This window comes from Vespa mandarinia, chromosome 7 (genome assembly GCF_050613455.1).
Source record: "Vespa mandarinia isolate Hongniang chromosome 7, ASM5061345v1, whole genome shotgun sequence".
Classification (NCBI taxonomy): domain Eukaryota; kingdom Metazoa; phylum Arthropoda; class Insecta; order Hymenoptera; family Vespidae; genus Vespa; species Vespa mandarinia.
Window position 1 is genome coordinate 980,001 of NC_140816.1, and position 19,831 is coordinate 999,831.

A 19,831-nucleotide genomic window follows, 5' to 3' on the forward strand; every position below is an offset into this window, starting at 1 on the left:
TTTTTTTTAAATGGTACCATATATTTTTCTTTTCGTTGTACCATATCTTTCGTTATGACGCATTCAACGACATCATTTAATATTGTAAAATGTTAGAAATTTATAAGTTTCCAGAATTGTAAAGAGCTATTATCCCATAATGCTTCGTAAGTTATCAAATCTTCCGTATATATGTGTGAGAAATTTCTTTTTTTTTTAAACTACTTTTGTCTTTTTCTATGAAACATACAAACAAAATAAATGGAAATCAGCGATACAAACTCACGAATTTATAAAATAATTTATAATTTATAATATTTTACAATAATGAATTAGCTCATATGATACGCAGTTGTATTTTTCTCAAGAAATATCCATCGTATTATGAAAAAAAAAAAAAGAAAAAAAAATACATATATGATTCCTATAAAAAAAAAAGAATTTATAATTCCCTTCTCCTACTTATCAATTAACAAAACAAAAACAAAAATATGTGACGTCTTTCTTTATATCAAACAAATTCATAAAAAAATTTTGTTTACAAGTTAAGTCTCTCGTGAGAGATATTCCGATTTTTTTTTCAAATAAATAGGACGTCTTATATACAATATTAATTATTAATTATGTAAATTGTTTTGTTTGTGAATTTATAACATCTTTTGTTTTGCACTATTTGAAAGTATTTATTATTATATAATTATATGTATATAATGTCTTTTGTATATATAATTTCTCGTTCTTTATCTCTCTTTCTCCTTTTTTCTCTTTTTTCTCTCTTTCATATCGAAAGAAGAGCATATGTGATCTGCAAAATAAAAAGACAGAGAAACATAGAAAATTTCTTGGTTAGGATTTCTGATAATGGGTTAAGGTGTAAAAGGATTAGAGGAAAAGTGAGAGAGAAGGTGGGGTAGTTTAGTATAGGATTGAAGGCGACCTAATTTATTCCAGACGTGGGGAGAACTTACTCAGCAAATTCCGTTTATCGAATCGTTCGAGGAATTTTCTTCATCTCCTTGCAACGATCCCATGATGCTTGATGCTTCCTTATACCCAGTCTCTGGTCGTTTCCGTACCTTTCGTCGAAGTTATTCAAGCTTGATCGTTGGTGTACACACACTATCTTGGTCTACGTGTCTGATTAATCGAACATCGAAACGTGTTTGCGAGTTTAATACATATAAGATAAGTCGTCGTGTGTGTGATTTGTGTGTATGATTCTTTTTTATATTTATAAATCCAAACTTGTATAAACGAATATTTTATCTTGAAGTTATAGGTATATCTATATAAATGAAATTGATTATTTTTGAGTAATAGCCTGCAGACTTTCATAATGTTAAAGTGTTAAAGTTAAATGGAAACTTTGAAGTTTCCTTCATAATTTCCAATACTTTTCGATGTATTTTTCGTGTTTAGATGATTGCAGATGTAGGTACTCGTTTGGAAAATGAAGAGTAGCGGAATTAGCTCGAGGTAGAAAGGGAGAGAGAGAGAGAGAGAGAGAGAGAGATAGAGAGAGAGAGAGAGAGAGAGAGAGAGAGGGAGAGAAACCTATTACGATTCATTCATTCCCCACCATTCTCGATTTACTTTTAACTTGTTTCGTATATTCAGTGTTTACTCGGCCGTTTACAGTTGACTTGTTCGCAACTCGATACGTCCATATTTCATTACATGCTATACAGAGAGTTACACTTCGGTGATATGTACATATCATTTTATATATATATATATATATATATATATAAAGAGAGAGAGAAAGAGAGTGATATGTATACATATATATATCGTATATATGTATGCATATGTATGTATGTATATATATATGTATGTATATGTATGTATGATATGTATGTGTGTATGTATGTATGTATATATATATGTATGTATATGTATATATGATATGTATGTGTGTATGTATGTATGTATATATGTATATATGTATGTATATGTATATATGTATGATATGTATATATGTATGTGATGTGTGTATGTATGTGTACATGTTGTGTATAGGTATATAAGTACAGCTACAGACGCATTATTGATACCAAATGAGTCATTACAGCTATTATTTGCTTCGCGAGAGCAGTCAAAGCATTCGTTTAAAAAAACTTCTAGCAAAAAGTCAATTCGACGCTTTTTGAATCATCGATTAGTCGATTCAATGCTTTTTGAATCTTCAATGAATCGATTCAATGCTTTTTGAATTTTTGATTAGTCCATTCAATGCTTTTCGAATCTTCGATAAAACGATTCACTGGTTTCTCGTTGTCTTGAATTAATTTGGATCTCTCTCTCTCTCTTTCTCTCTCTCTCTCTCTCTCTCTCTCTCTCTCTCTTTCTCCTTCTTCTATTTTAAAGAAATGAATGGCCACTTAAGGAGGACGATTCTTGAATTTAATAATCCACTCGAAAAAATTTGAAGAGCCAATAATTAGCCTTTAATGATACATTAGATAAAACTTCCAAAGATTCTTCTTCTTATACAGTATTAAATGATCATTTTTAAAGAAATCATCTTATGTTTTTAACTAGGAATCTTAGTAATCGTAGTAGGTATATATTTAAATATTTTTTTCCCGTGCTATATATGATATAAAATAAAACATAGTTCATCCTTAGTATTGAATTTCTAAGCTCTAAAAGGAGGGAGAATCTTCATCGATGATAAACATCATTTTCTAATATTTCCTTTAAGGTTACCGTTTAGGTTGCTTGTACACTATTAAACGTAAAAGCATGTTAGTAGAGTAGTAGTCGATTGCCACTATGCACATCAAGAGCTTATATACCTAATGAGATTTACCGGTATCCAATTACCCAAAGTACCTTTCCGATCGCCGACGTTAGATTCATAATATATGATATGTATATATATATATATATATATATATATATATATATATTACATATAATATTATATATATGTACGCCGAGTTCCTACTCTTTAAGCTATCAATTTCTCCTCGCGTGTTATAATGCGCGAAATCAATTCGTCATATACTTAATGACTTCCTGTGTTAAGTCTTTTAGAATTAACCAATTACAAATTTTCAACAATACTGCTAGAAGCATTCAAGCTATTTCCATACGCGACGTGTTTAAACGTTAACGTAAATATGATTATATTTTTATTGTTCAAAATAAAAAAAGAAACAGACATCGATTTATTTAATTTATTTATTTCTCGATCTTTTTGGTCAAACAAACTTTTAACGTTAATTATTTTTCGTTAAAACTTTTTTTCGTTACTTACATATACGTATTGATCATAAGAGAAATTATATAGAAAAAAAGTAATTTAAATTAGAAACAAAAAATTTTCTATCGTAATCGTGTTATGTTTATATTTTATTATTATTAATGTTCATTTTTAATTCATTTTTTCTTTTTTTTTTTTTGATTGCAGATATCGAAAGGATTTAAAATTGCAGCCGTGAATAGGGAGACACTAGAGGAACGCTTTATTTGCTGTTGGTGAGATTTATTCGTTAGATTTTATCGGAGGTTAATCCAATCCGTTACATTCTCTTCGTTAATAAGAGAGAAATAGAAAAAGAATAGAAAGATAAGAAAAGTGCCCTTTAAAGGTCACCGTAATGTAAAGTTTTACGATGCATTCTAAACGAAACTTCTTCTCCTTGAACGTTCAATCTGCAATTTTCACGGAATATTTGCGAAGGAGTAGTAACGTTATCGTTCCGAGAAATTGATCTTTTGAATCTTCTTCCTTGCCAGGCTGATCACGTTTCTCCATCTGGTTCCGGGTTTCGTCTATATTTATAAGAAAAAAAAGGGGAGAAAAAAAGGAAAAAAAAAAAAAAAAAAAAAAAAAAGAAAAAAAAAGAAAAATTTTTATGGAAACATTCAAGTTTTAATAAAACTGCCGATATTTCTATTGGAAAATGATTATGTTCTCTTTACTTTACGAATCTTACAAAAATTTTTTACATTTACAGAATATTCAATTCGAATAAATTTTTATAGAATATTTTTGAAAAAATGCTGCGATTATTATTGAATTTTTTATTTATTTATTAACGAATGACATTTTTAAAGATAGACATGTGTAGATACCGTTTGTCTACGTGAATGTTTTCTAGATAATATTCAATATCGCTATATTTTCGATAATATTTCAATTTCACGTGAACTTTATTTATGATATTTTCTTAACAGTAAATGAACATGTGATATTAACGGTGAAATAAAAATAATAAAAAATTGTCAGATTATTTCAACGTTAGGAATTTATAAATTTTTAAACGACAATTTATAAATTTTTACAATATAGTGTTGAACGCGTTTCGAACGAATTCTTTTAAATTGTTAATGTAGAAAAAAATGTTCGTAAAACATTAACAGAAAGTACAGAATGCGTTTACAAAATACTTCAAACTATATAATAGTTTTTTTTTGAAATTTATACAATGTTTATCGATACGATTGAAAAAGAACAATATTATTAGGATTGTTTTGTAGGGGTTGTAGCGCAAAGGGTTAAGTTAAAAAAAATCGAAGGTTAAATAATTGGATAAATTTGTAATATCGTCAACGGAGAGGCACGTCCATAGAATTGCAAATTTGTCGGTTTACGTTTGGCCAAATTTTGTCTTTACTCTTTTTGATATTACCTGAAACCTGGTATTCTCGTGTCAATAGCGCGAAATTTCGTGGCTTTCGAAAGGCAAAAGAAAAATTGAATTACTCTTACTCTGTCGTTGGCTCGTTGCCAGATTTCTTTTTCCTTTTTTCTCTCTCTCTCTCTCTCTCTCTCTCTTTTTTCTTCTCCTCCCTCCCGGATTTAATTGTCCGGAAACAGGGAGAATAAAAATCGAGTCGAATACGTATTAAATTTGTGAATCGTTAGAAATATTCCTCATTGAAATTTGTCGTCGATACTTCTTCTTTCTTTCTTTTTTTTTTTCTTTTTTTTTCGGGAACAACTTCACGAAATATTTCGGGAGAGACATGGGTTGTAATAAAAAAAAAAAAAAAAAAGAAAGAAAATAATAATAATAATGAATTAGAAAGAAAGAAAAAACAAAGATCGACGAAATGGACGGGTACGAATTCTGTTTAAACTTTGCCCTTGCTTGAAAGTTTCAACCGCTTAATAATATCCATGCATCATTCACCAGTGAAAAGTTTGCCTTCTTTCTCTCTCTCTCTTTCTCTTTTTCTCTCTCTCTCTGTCTCTCTCTCTCTCTCTCTCTCTCTCTTTTTCTCTCTGTCTCTCTCACTTTTTTCTCATTTTTTCTCTATCTAAGTCTTGAAGTAAGAAGAAAGAAAAGAGGAGAAAGAAAAAGAAAAATGAAATTCAGTAACTTCGTAACTGTCAGGTGTTTCTCCACCGTATTGTAAAACAGGTTCGGTGCGAATTGCCTGTTAACTACCATCAACGAGATAGGAAACTTTCTGATAAGGAGAAAAAGAAAAAGAAGAAAAAAAAAAGAAAAAAGAAAAATAGAACGGTGTCCTTGGAATAATAGCAATTTTCTTTCGACGAAGAAGTGATACCAGACGTTAACTTTTTCGTCTTGGATATGAAGCAAAAACTTTCATAATTATATGTATATATCTACGATCCCGTATATGAAATATTAAGGAGACGAATAGTCTAAATGAGGATGTTGATTTTCTATTATTTTAGAAAGGAGATAACAAAGAAAAAGAACAAAAAGAATTGTTAATCCATTGTCAATCTTACGATGAAAAATTAATACGATCCTTTATCGATCGTAAGCTGAGCTCAGTTTACAAAGCAAAAAAAAAGGAAGGAAAAAATATTCGAATTAAAAAATAAAAGAAAGAAAAAAGATTAAAAAACAGAAAAAAAAGAAGATTACTTTAGATCGCCTGTTTAATCGATTTTAATAATATCATACGAAGGGTCGTAATTCGTCGTCCTTTAAGCTGGCCGTTTTTCGGATTATTCAGTAAATTAAAATTTTCTTTGATCGATCTGAATGTCTTCCTTCAGTGAAGAAAAGAATAGATAGAGAATAGGGGTAGGAGGAAGAAAAAGTTATTAGAAAGGAATATTTACTATCGAATAACGTTTTATAAATTGAACAAAGAACTTCAATTTTGTGAATGAATATGGAGACTTGGATTCAAGCAGAGTGCATTAATTATCTGAGCGTTTATTAATTATAATCGATAATAAACAAATCAATAACAAAACAAGTCGACGTTAATGTTACATTCTATTAAGAAATTTGATAAAAAACAAATATATTTATCTTATAGATTTTATTATGCATCATATAAATATCATAAAAATTTATCAACACTAAAATGAGTTATGGTTATTGAAAAATGTTTCAAAATCCTAGTGAAACGTTCATTTTTACGATCTAACAACAATTTTCTAGATTTATATAAACAATCTCAACTCATTCTAGTATTGATTGATCTTAATTTGCTATTTACAGTCTGCATATAAAACGATCAAATATACATCAAGTACTTGTGCATGTTAACTTTTTATAAACGCACTTTACGAAAAATTTGTATAAATAAGCTTAATTTATATAAATAAGTTTAATTTGTATAATATTTATGCTTTTACGAGTTTCTTTTATTTTTAATTATTTATGTACTTTTTACAACTTGCTAATAATCTCCTACAATGTTGAATAATTTTAGATTTTAAATTGAAGATTTAAATTCTACAGAAAAATCACAATTTTACGGAAAGAGATAGAGATAGAGATAAAGATAGAGATAGAGATAAAGATAAAGATAGAGATAGAGAGATAGATAGAGAGATAGATAGGTAGATAGATAGATAGATAGATAGATAGATAGATAGATAGATAGAGAGAGAGACAGAGAGACAGAGACTGTTTTTTTATTCATCTTCTTATTTAATCTACGTACACAATGAAATTTATCTCGTATTATCTTGTTCTTTAGTTTTGTATAAACGGTAGTTATTTTCTATGTAACAAAGACATGGAATAACGTGGTTTGTACATCAAACGAAAATTATGAAAAATTTTTCGTATACTTGTATCTCTCTCTCTCTCTCTCTCTCTCTTTCTCTCTCTCTCTCTCTCTCTCTCTCTCTCTCTCTCTCTCTCTCTCTCTCTCTCTCTCTCTCTCTCTCTCTTGGTTTTTCTTGCTCTCTTTCTCTTCCCTGCTTTTTTAATTTCATAGAATAGACAGATAGTAGTCAAAGACAAATTTCGGCGTGTTATCTCGTCGCTTGAATTACAGCAAGAAAAATGAGGACTGTATCGTTCTTCAATCACACTCGAATACATACTTTAATGTATGATTGTTTGTACAAAAATAAATATAAATATGTATATATGTGTCTATGTAGAAAAAATGTTAAAAGAAAGAGAGAGAGAGAGAGAGAGAGAGAGAGAGAGAGAGAGAGAGAGAGAGAGAGAGAGACCTCAGGACGTAGATGACAGCATGTTATAGTTATTCATTAATTTTATGTCAGTATAAAAATAAAGTGTTCAATCAACATTGCCCATAAAATTTACTATGGAAATCGAATTTTGTTTTTCTCATTCTATACAACCAGTCAGTTGGAAAAAAATAAAAAAAACAAAAACAAAGAAAGAGCAATGAACAAATAAATAACAAACATTTACTATTATTTTACTCATTAATCCTGTGTCAGTATAAAAAAAAAATGTTCGATCAAACATCACTCACAAAATTTACCATGGCAATTGAATTATTTTTTTTTTATTCCACACAGTTAGCTAGTTAAAAAAGAGAAAGAAAAAATAAAAAGACAATGAAATAGACAATGAAATGAATAAATAAATAAATAAGTAAATAGACAAATAAATAAATAAATAAATATTTGCTGTTATTTAGAAAATAAATAATTATTTAGAAAAAAATAAATTATTGTTTAGAAAAAACATTAAAACTTCAAGATGAATATTTGTTCGTCACAAAAAAATTCCTCATATAACTCAAAACTTTTTCTCTGCATATTTATAAAATTTCATTGAAATGTAAATTTTCAAGTTGGTTAACCTTTCCTTATACGTATTTCTTTCTTTTTTAGTTTAATGAGTACCAAAATAATCCTCTCGAGTCTTGAAACGCTTTCGTTTCAAACATTCTATTTATAAATATGTCGTTCGTACAAATAGCTCATTAAAATTGTATTTTCATTTGGTTGGGGAAGAGGGAAAAAAGGAGAAAGAGAAGGGGATGGGGAGAGAAATACCATAACTTTTACGATCGTCATAAAGAAAAGATATGTTTGTACGATTGATTTATGTTATTCCATAGCCGGAAGGATTTGGAGAATCAATTTTCCTTCTTTTAATCTTTTTTTTCTTCAACAATTTTCTCACAATGAACGTTTATTTTAATCTTTCATATAATTTTCGTAAATCTTTTCAAAATCCCTTTTAATAATCCCTTTTACTCTGGAAGAAAGAAATTATTTATGAAAAAGAAAAGAAAAAATATATTTTCTTTTTCTATTTTTTTTATTATACGTATGCCTAAAAAGACGATCTTCACTTTGTACATCTTATTCACAATACTTACGTGGTAACTTATCGTTAGATTTATCAAATAAGAAAAAAGAAACAAGAAAAAAGAAAAAAGTATAAAAAAAGAGGACAAAGACAAAGACAAAGAAAAAGAAAAAGAAAAAAGAAAAAGAAGTTTCTAATTCTGGTCTATTCATAAGGGCAACGATGAAGCAACTAGAAGCACTTGTCGCAACCGACGTATTCGTACCGATCAAGAGGTAGGAGGAGGAGGTGGGGGTGGAGCGGAGAAAAGCACGAGGATTAAAGCATCAAATAAATTTAGTCGCGAACGGAAATCGGCCGGATGTGTTCGAGTGTCGTTTTCGATTCGCCATCCGTCGATAGCTCGTCCGTTCCGTGTGTCGTTTTTCCTGCACTAGAAAAAGAGAGACACGGTGAGAATGAGAGCGAGAAAGAGAGAGGAGAGAGAGAGACGGAGAGGGAGAGAGAGAGAGATAGAGAGAGAGGGAGAGATAGAGACAGAGAGAGAGATAGAGAGAGAGAGAGAGAGAGAGAAAGCTTTTCCAATAAATTTAACTGGGATATTTTTGTAGAAACAACGAAACGCATTCTCCAACTTTTTCTCTTTTGTTTTAAATTGTGAATGTATATGCGGATTACTATGAGTTCTATTCTTTTTTAGATTTTGGTTTTAAATTCATCGTTTCCTTTTCCTCTCTCTCTCTCTCTCTCTTTCTCTCTAATTCATTTTTGTTTTCTTTTATTTTTTTTTATTTTTTTAAATCTTTTCTCTTTGCCGCTCTTCGTGCATATACGCATGCAAGATCTACATAATATGTATGTAACGCGTATTCTCCTAAACGAAAGGGGAGAGGGAAAAAAGAAAAGAAAGAAAAAGGAAAAAAGAAAAGGAAAAGGAAAAAAGAAAAGGAAGAAGAAAAAAGAGAAAGAGAAAGGATACTTCAAAACGTCACGTAACTCGCTTATATACGAGCTCATTTCGCGTAACTATTAAGATTCCTTTGATAAAAATGCGCCACAAAGGAATTCATTGAGGCATTTTTTGTCGTTTCGTTGCGCTCGTAATATTGAGAAACGCGTGGCCTAGCATAATAAAATTCATAATTAAGTAGCCATGGTCTAAATTACGGTAGTAATTTGCTTTAAAAAGAGAAAGAGAAAAGAGAAAGAGAGCTGGTGATTTTAGAAATGAGAAAAACAAAGATCTCTGTGAATTCGATTTCTCACAAGCTAATTTTTATCGCATACCCAAACACCATATAGGCCATAACTCTTCGTATTCATAAAAATCTCTCATTCTTAAAAAATGAAATGATTACGGGGGTGTCTCTTTGCTTTTCGTATTGGTTTGATGAAAAAGAGAGATAGGACGTCCAGTTTCATCGTAATTAATTGACTCTTCCCCTGTGGGTATTCTCTGTTTATTCGTGCACGAGCAGCTGGACAAACGTTATTTATGGATCGGGCTTCGACGCAAAAGAGAAAGCCAAATGAAAAATGTTTCGTAGTAATTTAAATTATTACAATTCGGATTTAGACGTATATTCAGATGAAAATGAAACTTTTTCTTTTTTACTTGCTAAGAGTATTTGTCGAATTTCTCTCTTTCTCTCTCTCTCTCTCTCTCTCTCTCTTTTCTTGTTTTTTTTTTTTATTTGCGATCAGAAAATATTGAAAAAGATGACGTCGATGCTTTCTAAAAAAAATGTTTTTTTCTTTCTGTATGTTTTGTTTTTGTGTTTCTTCCTTTTTTCTTTTTCTTTTCTTTTTATATTTTCTAATAATAGTAAAATACTATACGATTTCGATTTCGATTTCGAGTCGCTCGAGGATGAGATTGCATTGTCCAATCTTCTCCTATTATGTCTCTTCGTGAAACCAATAGAAATATAGAGACACGAGGATGCTGTTATCCTTCTTTTATCCCATCGAGAGAAAAAAGAAACATAGGTAGATTTGTACGGGGCTTTTAAATTCCTCGGTTAACACGATGTGATAATAGGTTTTTAAGCGTTCGATAATTAAATTCCAGCGATTGAATCCTAAGAGGCACGCGCGTGATTGCACGCACTCAGCTCGCAGTCATTCAGGAATTTATCTCGTTTTCTGTTCTATTCATTCGAACGCACGAAGCGTTATCTTCTTTTGCTCTACTTGAAAAAGAGAAAATGAACTAGAAAAAGATTTCTGTATACGTGTGTGTATGTGTGTGTGCGTGCGTGCGTGCGTGTGTGTGTGTGTGTGTATACATATATATATATATAAATTTATTATATATATATATATATATATATATATATATAAGATTAGATATATTATATGCATAATATATGTATATAATTTAAAAACAATCTTATAAATAATTTATCATTACTTTAATATTATTCTTATTATTATATACTGATTATTAATATAAATTGACAATAAATAAAACGAGACATTACATAAATACGATTCAAATACGTAATTAAAATAATTTTGATTCGAAAATATATAATATATATTAATTTGAAAAGAAAATAATTCACAAAATAAACTCATATTATTATTATTATTATTCTTATTATATTATATATACACACATATATATATGTCTATATAGATATATATATATAGACATATATATATAGACATATATATATATATATGACTATATATGGACACACACACACACACACACACAACAAAATGAACTAGGAAGAGATTTTTGTATACGTATATTATATAAACAATAATATGATTTTAAAAACAGATAATTACAAGTTTGTTTTTATTATTATTATTATTATTATTATTATTATTATTATTATTATTATCATTATTATTGTTATTAGTATTACTAATATTATGTATAATATACATTGACAAATAATAATAAATAAAATTTGTGATCACATAGATACGATTCAAATACATAATTAAAGTAATTCTCGTTCGGAAATATATAATATAATAGTTTATAAAATAAATAATTTGCAAAATAAATTAATATTATTATATAATATATATGTATATACAATGTCCCATTGAAAAGTGTCCAAATTAGGTTTGTTATAAAATCTAGTGATTTTTTTTGAAAAACACCGAAACAGGTAAATTTTCTTCCCGAGGATTTTGAACAGGTTTTTATCATAAATTTCACCCATTTGGACTGACCCCTTCAGAGGGTTGATAACCCTCTTCCAAAATCTTAAATGGCAGTAGGGTTCAAGTGGCATATCATTTGAAAAGTCTTTTAATTCTCTTTACAATGGTGCTATTTTTTCTTTTCTTTTTAATTTTGGATTATTAATTTTCAACTTTTATTTTATCAAATGTTCAAAATATATATCGTCGATCTTGATGCAGTAATAAAAAGTAATAGATATAATCTATGAACTAAAACATAACTTTGATATAAAAAAAGCAATAAAAAGGAGATTAATCTATTTTAATACTAATTAATTCATTCATTCATTAATTACGCAATAAAGGTAAAGAGATAGAGACTGTTTTGTGGAGTATTCGTCTTTTATCATTCGCCCTGGCTGTTTGAATTTCAGAACGCTTAAAAGGTTCTCGATCGTGAGCAGTACAGGTGGCTCAAACTTTCTACCGTAGTCCGAAAGTTTATAGCACGTCTGTGCAATAATTTTCCTCGCGAAGTAGAGCCTCGAATAGCCGAAAGGTGGCCTCTCCTCTCCCTTTGCTCGTAGATTTTGTAGTTTACGACTGCTCGTAGCCGTAAACCGTTTAATTTCGCTTTGCCTCCCACGCGCTGAGAGCTGCTGAAAAGTTAATGCAAAAAAGGGAGCTTCTTCGTCTCCTCTCTCTCTCTCTCTCTCTCTCTCTCTCTCTTTCTCTTTCTCTCTTTCTCTTTCTCTCTCTTTCTCTCTTTCTCTTTCTCTCTCTTTCTCTCTTTCTTTCTTTCTCGTTCTTTCTCTGTCTTCTCTATTTTTCGTTTACCCCGAGCAAGAAAGAAAAATATCTAGCTTTTCTTTTTCTTTTTGTGTCTTTTCTTTTTCTTTTCCTTTTCTCCATTACTTTAAACTTCTTTCTGCGTATGTATTTTCACGTTGGATACTAATCACTCTGCTTTTCTATGGGTAACAAACACGAGAGAATTCTGTGGTAAACGTGTTTCCCCTCTTATTTAATTTTCTCCATTTTATCAGTCCTTTCGCAATATGAAACAAGGGGAAGGAATATCATAAGTTTTCAACCGTTTCCTTATCTCATTCCGTAATTATATTGTTTTCCTTAGGAAACGTTTATTTTTGGCCATTATAATTCAGTTTTCCGATTATTTATTTCCATTTAATAGCGTTAAAATTTGTCCGAATAATTTTAACTTTGTTTGTCGATTATTTTTGAAATATATATGTTTTATTACGATACACACACACACACACATAAATAATTCAATTATATAAAAAATTCAATTGCATAAATAATTCAATTTATTTTTGTCTCTAATATTAGAGAACGAAAGAGTCATTGAATTATATTATATTTTTCAATAGTGTTCTCATTGGCTTGGAGTTTCAATGTTTGAATATCAAATTAATTCGAGTATTTAATGTATATTATCGAACTGTTTAATAAAAAAAAAAAATATTTATATTATTCATATATATGATATACGCTATTTCAGAAGATATCTAAATTCTATTTGTATATTTTTATTTGTAATCAGGAAATAATATATTTAATTGGATTGTCATTATTTCGTACAAAAGGTAGTGCATTGTGCTTCCACTATTAGGTTCGTTCTTGATATATATTTTTGTGTATATTCAGACATATATACACACATGTACCAACCGTTGGTACAATGACGTACATTTGTGGTATATCTCTTCAGTTAGTTTTGTTTTCAATAAATGTTCACTTTTGTTCCTTTTGTTTCTTTTCTGTTTAAATATCATACTCTACATTATTTTTAACATCTTTCTCGATTGATTGAAATCCATCAATTTTATATTTAATTTATTCAACATTATTTATTTTCAATATTATTTGCTTGTTTATCATATTGCAATTCTGCGAGTATTGATCATTAATTTTTATTCAACTTGAAGAATCTTGCATTTCGCGCGTGATAATTATATCTTCTATAGAATATATAGGGTGACCAAGTGATTGTGATACAATAAGGATAGAGTTGATTTCTTTTGAAGAAAAAAAAAAATAAGTAAAAAAATAAATCAAAATGAAAGAATAAAAGATTTTAATATGTATATTTGTTTTCGATTAATCGAATGTTCGTTCAATTCGTTCTGTCTAATAGTAGTTTATACACATACACATCTACATATACACACACACGCACACGCACGCACGTAGGCACAAACAATTTTTAATTTTTTATTAAAACATTTCTATACCATTATCGATTATACGTAAACGTATAATAGAGATATAATTTATATCGAGATTCTTTCAACGATAATTAAATTACGTGCACACGTACTTGACCGATAATTTTTTATTTTTTATTTTTTTTTTAAACAAAATTTTTGAAAAGACAATTCTGCCATACGATTTTTATTAATTAATTAATTAATTAATTAATTTATTTATTTATTCGTTTATTTGTTCATTTATTTTTCTTTTTAAATAAATATGAATTTGGTCGTAATATTTTCGAAAACAATAGCTTCGATATAAAAAAAACATTTATCCCACGATTATGATTTACTTTTTGAGGAAACATTAGTCTTTTATCTTGGTTGTACTATGATTACAGGACCACCCTATATACCTACTGCTCCTTTTTGTTTCCACCCTTGGTGCGTAATTCAAGCAGGGTCATTAGGCGTCTCCATCACGCTTAGTTGGACTTCGATGGCTCGACTCGAATTTCTCTTGGTCTTCCTATCTACTCCTTTTACCTATCCCCTCCTCTTCGCTTCTGCTTCTGTCCCCTGCCCCTCTCCTCTCTACTCCATTGCACTCTGTCGAAGAGAGACGATCATCATCTTCATGGTGTACAATTTATCCTCATCGCAAGCCAGCTTGTTCGCATTCCTACAAAGGAGAACCACCTGACGCTGAAACCGAAGCTCATTTCTAAGAGATTAAGCAAGAAAGTAAAGTGATTCTTGCGTTACGTAATCTGAATTTCAAATAAAATCACAAGAAGGAAATAAATCGGACGATCGATCATTCTTTCAATCTTTTTTACCTATGTTATTACTTTATCCCGTTTTTGATTTATTAATATAATCGACCAAATCAATTTTCTGGATATTTATCCTAGCATTCCGATGATATTCGTGCTTGCTAATAGAGTTTATTTAAATTTAATAATTATAAAAATTTAATATATATATATATTATATGTATATGTATATGTATATGTATATTTGTGATAGATAATAAAATGTGTGTGTATTTGTGCAGGAATTTTAGTATAGTAAAATTATTAAAGACGCAAAATATCTTTTATCGCTTTTATAATCACTCTCCTAAGATTATTTTAATATGTCTAAATATAATTGATATGATATAAAAATGAATTAAAAAAAAATATTTTCACACAAGTTCTTACGAAACATTCTTGATAATTCTCACTAGACATACATATGTATTTCTTTTCAATAGAAATCAATCAATTTATGCATACATACATATGTGTATATATATATATATATATATATATATATATATATATATATATGGTTATATGGTTATATGTATGGTTATCTTTCATCTCTTTGTTTACGGCCATGTGTTCTTACACCTTTCTTTTTAATTTCTATTCATATATTTCACTTACAATGTCTCTGCTTACTTTGACTTAAGTCCTTAAAGTCTCACGGTTCTAATACGAGCACGAGTAATCGGACCCATGGCATAGGTTTGTGTCCCTAAGATAATTTCCTAACGTAGTTTCGGACAAAAGTATATTAATACTTTTATGTATACTATAAAAAAACTGCATCAACTGGTACAAAAAAATTTGTTTGCGTTAAAAAAAAACATTTGCATTTATCTGATGCTCCAATTCATAAAAGTGTATAAAATTATTTGAATATTATGCACCATTTAATATCATTTAACTTTGACGTATAATAGTTTTTTCTATTTTCAATCGTTTGAAAGATACAGCCTGTTCCAGTTGTGTGGGACATCTTGTATACAGAGTTTTGAAGTTTTAAGTTATGAGAAAGTTTATTAAGCAAAAATTTCGATTGAGTCAGCTACAAAATCACATGTAAAAATTATATTTTTTTTTATTCGCGATTTTTTCGAACTATGAAGACCGACATAGTTTTTTCTTTTTTTTTAATGGATACATATATTTCTTTTTGGTACATTTATGCAGTAGTACCCATTTCTGATTAAAATGATATTAGATAAAAAAAATTACTACTGTGTATAGTTTACGAGATAATTGGCAAAAGTAGTTGATTTTCTATATCACAATTTGATAAAAGAACAATTGTTGGACTAAGGAACTAAAAAAATTAAGGTCTAAAAGGACAATTGTTTTGAAGTAGGTTACATCGAAATGAATCAAGCGCTCCTTCAACTCAACGATACATATCAATTTTTTGCAAGAAGTGATTCCGATTGCAAATTATTATACTAAATATGTAAGGATAAAAGAAGTTACAGATATTCATATAAAAACACACCTATCGACCTTCGTAAAACAAAAAAAATCACAAGTAAACAAAAAATTGTTTACATGCACTTTGTTGTTGATTAAGGTTAACGCAAATTTCTTTTAATAAATTTTTCTTATAACTTTAACCTATCTCGAGATATTATTAACTCGAATATCTATTGGATGGACATAGAGTTATTGCTTTTATGTAATAAATAATTACTCAATAATTTAAAAAATTTAATTTATGTAAAATATAAAATATTTGATATCCATAATGGAAAAGTATGATGGTATCTACCTTATTTTATTTATTACTTTAGCTAAATTTTGCATTTTACTTTAGCATAAAAAAAATAAAGGAGTAAATAATAATTATTAACACGAATTTTATACGAAGATATTTTTTTGTTTAATATTTTTCTAACAAATTTCTTTATTATCAAATTTTCAAACATGAAAATAAAGAAATGAATTTGCATTTTATGCTCAATTCTATACAACGTGAAGTATTTAAAATGAAACATTTGCATATTGTCGTTATGTTTATCATTAAACAAGATCTTTCAGTAGTACAAAAAGGAAACAAAAAATAAAATGATAATATTAAGAAAAAGTTTGGCAAATTATTATTTTTAATTAAAAAAATATTCCTGTCGTTTTCTAATCGTAAGCACATTAATTGTAAGATATTCAGATATTTTTATTTAAATATTTTCACTCTATACATTTAAATGGTCGGTTTTATGATACATAACGATATCAAAGATCGTCTAATTATCGATACAAAAGCGGTTGTGCCAACCCGAAGAGAGCAAGTTTGTTGGCGCGCGCGTAATAACAGGTTTGGTTCTCCCTGTCGTCATCAGGTCGTCGTTCGCTCGTGCGCTTGTCAAATGACCAGGATAAGAAGAGGAAATGAGAGGAAGTAATATAAAAGCTGATATGCATATCGACTATAACTTCGAAAATATCAGTTGCTTCGATATATTATTGTCGAAAGTCATGGAAAGAAAAAGAAAAGAAAAAGATAACACTATAACTGATCACAAGAAATAACGGAGCAAATGATCGTCACTTTTTTTATTACATTTTCATTTCTTTTTTTAATTTCGAGCAATTTATTTTTATTTATTTGATTTGTTTAATGATTAATTCTAATGTTCGTTTTATTCTCTTTATAATGTTTTAAATCTTCAATAATATAGATATTTTTATATATATTTATTTTTTTATTTTATATATTATATATATATAATATATATAAAATAATATATATATATAAAATAAGTATATTAAATATATATAAATATAAAAAATAAAATATGTATATATATAATATATGATAATATGTATAATAATATATAATATATCAATATATATAGTATATAAATAATAAAAGATATATATATATATACATCTTTTTTTATTTGATCAATATCTAAATCATTAAAAAGAATCGACAAAAGATTAGAATAAAGAATAGAAAAATGATATGAATAATCATTCATTATATAAATAAGGTAATTCATGGCTAAAATTTTTTTAAAGTTTTACTATATTATGAATTTTGATTAATATCCGAAGAGAAAAAATATACGTACACACATACACACACGCGCGCGCGTGCTTGTATGTAGGTATATATATATATATATATGAATATATAGTAAATATATAGTATATATATGTGTGTATATATATATTGTGTGTATATGTGTGTGTGTGTGTAGTAGTAGTAGTAGTAGTAGTAGATATATGAGAACTTATAATATCATAAAAATAATCCTGGGTTTTCGTAAAAAAGAAAAAAAGAAAAAAATTGTATCCCATGCAAAAGGCCATTTTATCAGAATTGTTCATTTTAGATGATACATAATTCAAGATGTCATGGCCCAAGTAAAAATAAAAGTTTTAAATATAACAAGAAAAATAATTATTTCTTTTGCCTGGATAAAACTTCTTTATAAAGATACGCATAAATCTAAAAATGTTAAAGATACTTTTTGAAATCACTTATCACATCTTACACATTGAATTTAGTGTTTCGATGTATAACTATGCCGATACCTTATAGCCGACGTATTAAGTATTATCTTCTACCGGAAAATTTTTTTCAGATTTTTAGGTTAGAAAATATGAAAAATTTTCATCCGTAAATGAATCTTTCGTAAGGAAGACGTTTATCTTCGGATTTATCAGAATTTTTAGCACGGTTTGTTATTTTTATCTTTTGAAATGTCTCCTTACGTTTTCTAATTCGTTTAGCTACATCTGATAACCTATTGCGAATTGGATTAATTTTATTTAGCATTGCGTATGGCATGTCTGTCACTGGGAGCCTTTTTATTAATAGCTTGCGAACAATCAGGAGAGACATGCTCTGGTTCTTCATTTTCCTTTGTTCAGTTGTTTTAGTCGTTATTCTTGATTAAAAAAAACCGATAATAGACCATTAAAAATGATTAACACAAAGAATAAAAATCCTCTACAGACAGCCGAGTTAAGTCATAAGAAAGTAATAATGTATAATTTTACGATGTATCAACTATCCCCGAAAAAATCAAACCATCTATTCCGAAGTGATGATTCACTTATTTTTTTTCAATATTATTACAACAATATCTCATCGAACGATTATATGAACATAACCTTTGAATACTATATTAATGCACTGTATTCAGAAAAGGTCATTATTGTTTCGTAAATCATTAGTGAATTATGATTTAAAGAAAAAATACAAAATTTTTTAGAATATTTACAAAATTTCCATATTACGAATAACTTACTTAATTTCTTAATTGATAGCAAACAAATAGTATTGCTTATGAGTTTCATTAATAATTGTGAGTACCACCAAAAATATTTAAAAATTGGACTATATCTACAATGTATTTACAAAATATGAGACCGAGTCGTCTTACTTAGAAGTAGTGTATATTCAATAAAAAAAAATATATATAATGTTATATATATATATTTATTTATTTATATATATATATAATGCAAATAAAACATAACAATAAAAATATTAATGAATATTAATAAATTATTGATAATATTAACTAATATATTTATATATATATATATATATATATATATATATATATATATGTATATATAGTATTATTTTGATAAATTCCTAATATAATAATCACTTTAACTTTCTCTCCTTTAAATTTTCATTAATATCTGTTACAAGATGATTGTAAGTCCGACAAGGTACTTATTACCAATTAAATCATATGGTACTAATAAAAGTCCTATAAATCGTATGTATGTAGAATAAAAGAAATTATATAGAGTTGCGTAAGAAGACGAGAGAGAAAGAGAGAGAAAGAGAGAGAAAGAGAGAGAGAAAGAGAAAGAGAGAGAAATGGGGTATCATTTGTCTCGGTCGCCCTCGCACGCGACTAAATCTCCTTACGATTCTCTCGCACGAACCTTGTTTCACATGATAATTGCAACCGGTGTAAGCCGTATCACAGGTAATTGCGACGGCATGGACGATAAATGTAAAAGCGTTTTGTCGTAGCTGTCCCTTGAAGCAACGCATTTTGGAAGGGCGTATGCTACTCTTCCCCTTCTTCCACTTTGCCAACGTGTCTCTTCCTCTTTTTGCGTGTTCTCGTACTCTGCGATACCTTATCGATAACTGATCTTTCATGCCGATATTCACGGCTATTCGCTTCCGGTTATCTGAAGGGATTTCTTTTTTTTTTATTTCTCTTATTCTTTTTTCGTCTTT

The 19,831-nt window shown here is 28.4% G+C and overlaps 1 protein-coding gene across 5 annotated transcripts in view; it reads left to right on the forward strand.

The window, feature by feature from the left end:
- tinc (transmembrane protein tincar) overlaps positions 1–19,831 on the forward strand; it is a 224,660-nt gene that overhangs the window by 44,462 nt on the left and 160,367 nt on the right. For all 5 annotated transcript variants that reach the window (XM_085658199.1, XM_035864076.2, XM_035864080.2 and 2 more), the window contains exon 2: positions 3,395–3,462. The gene's annotated coding sequence lies outside the window, so the exon portion shown is untranslated. The remainder of the gene's footprint in view (positions 1–3,394; positions 3,463–19,831) is intronic.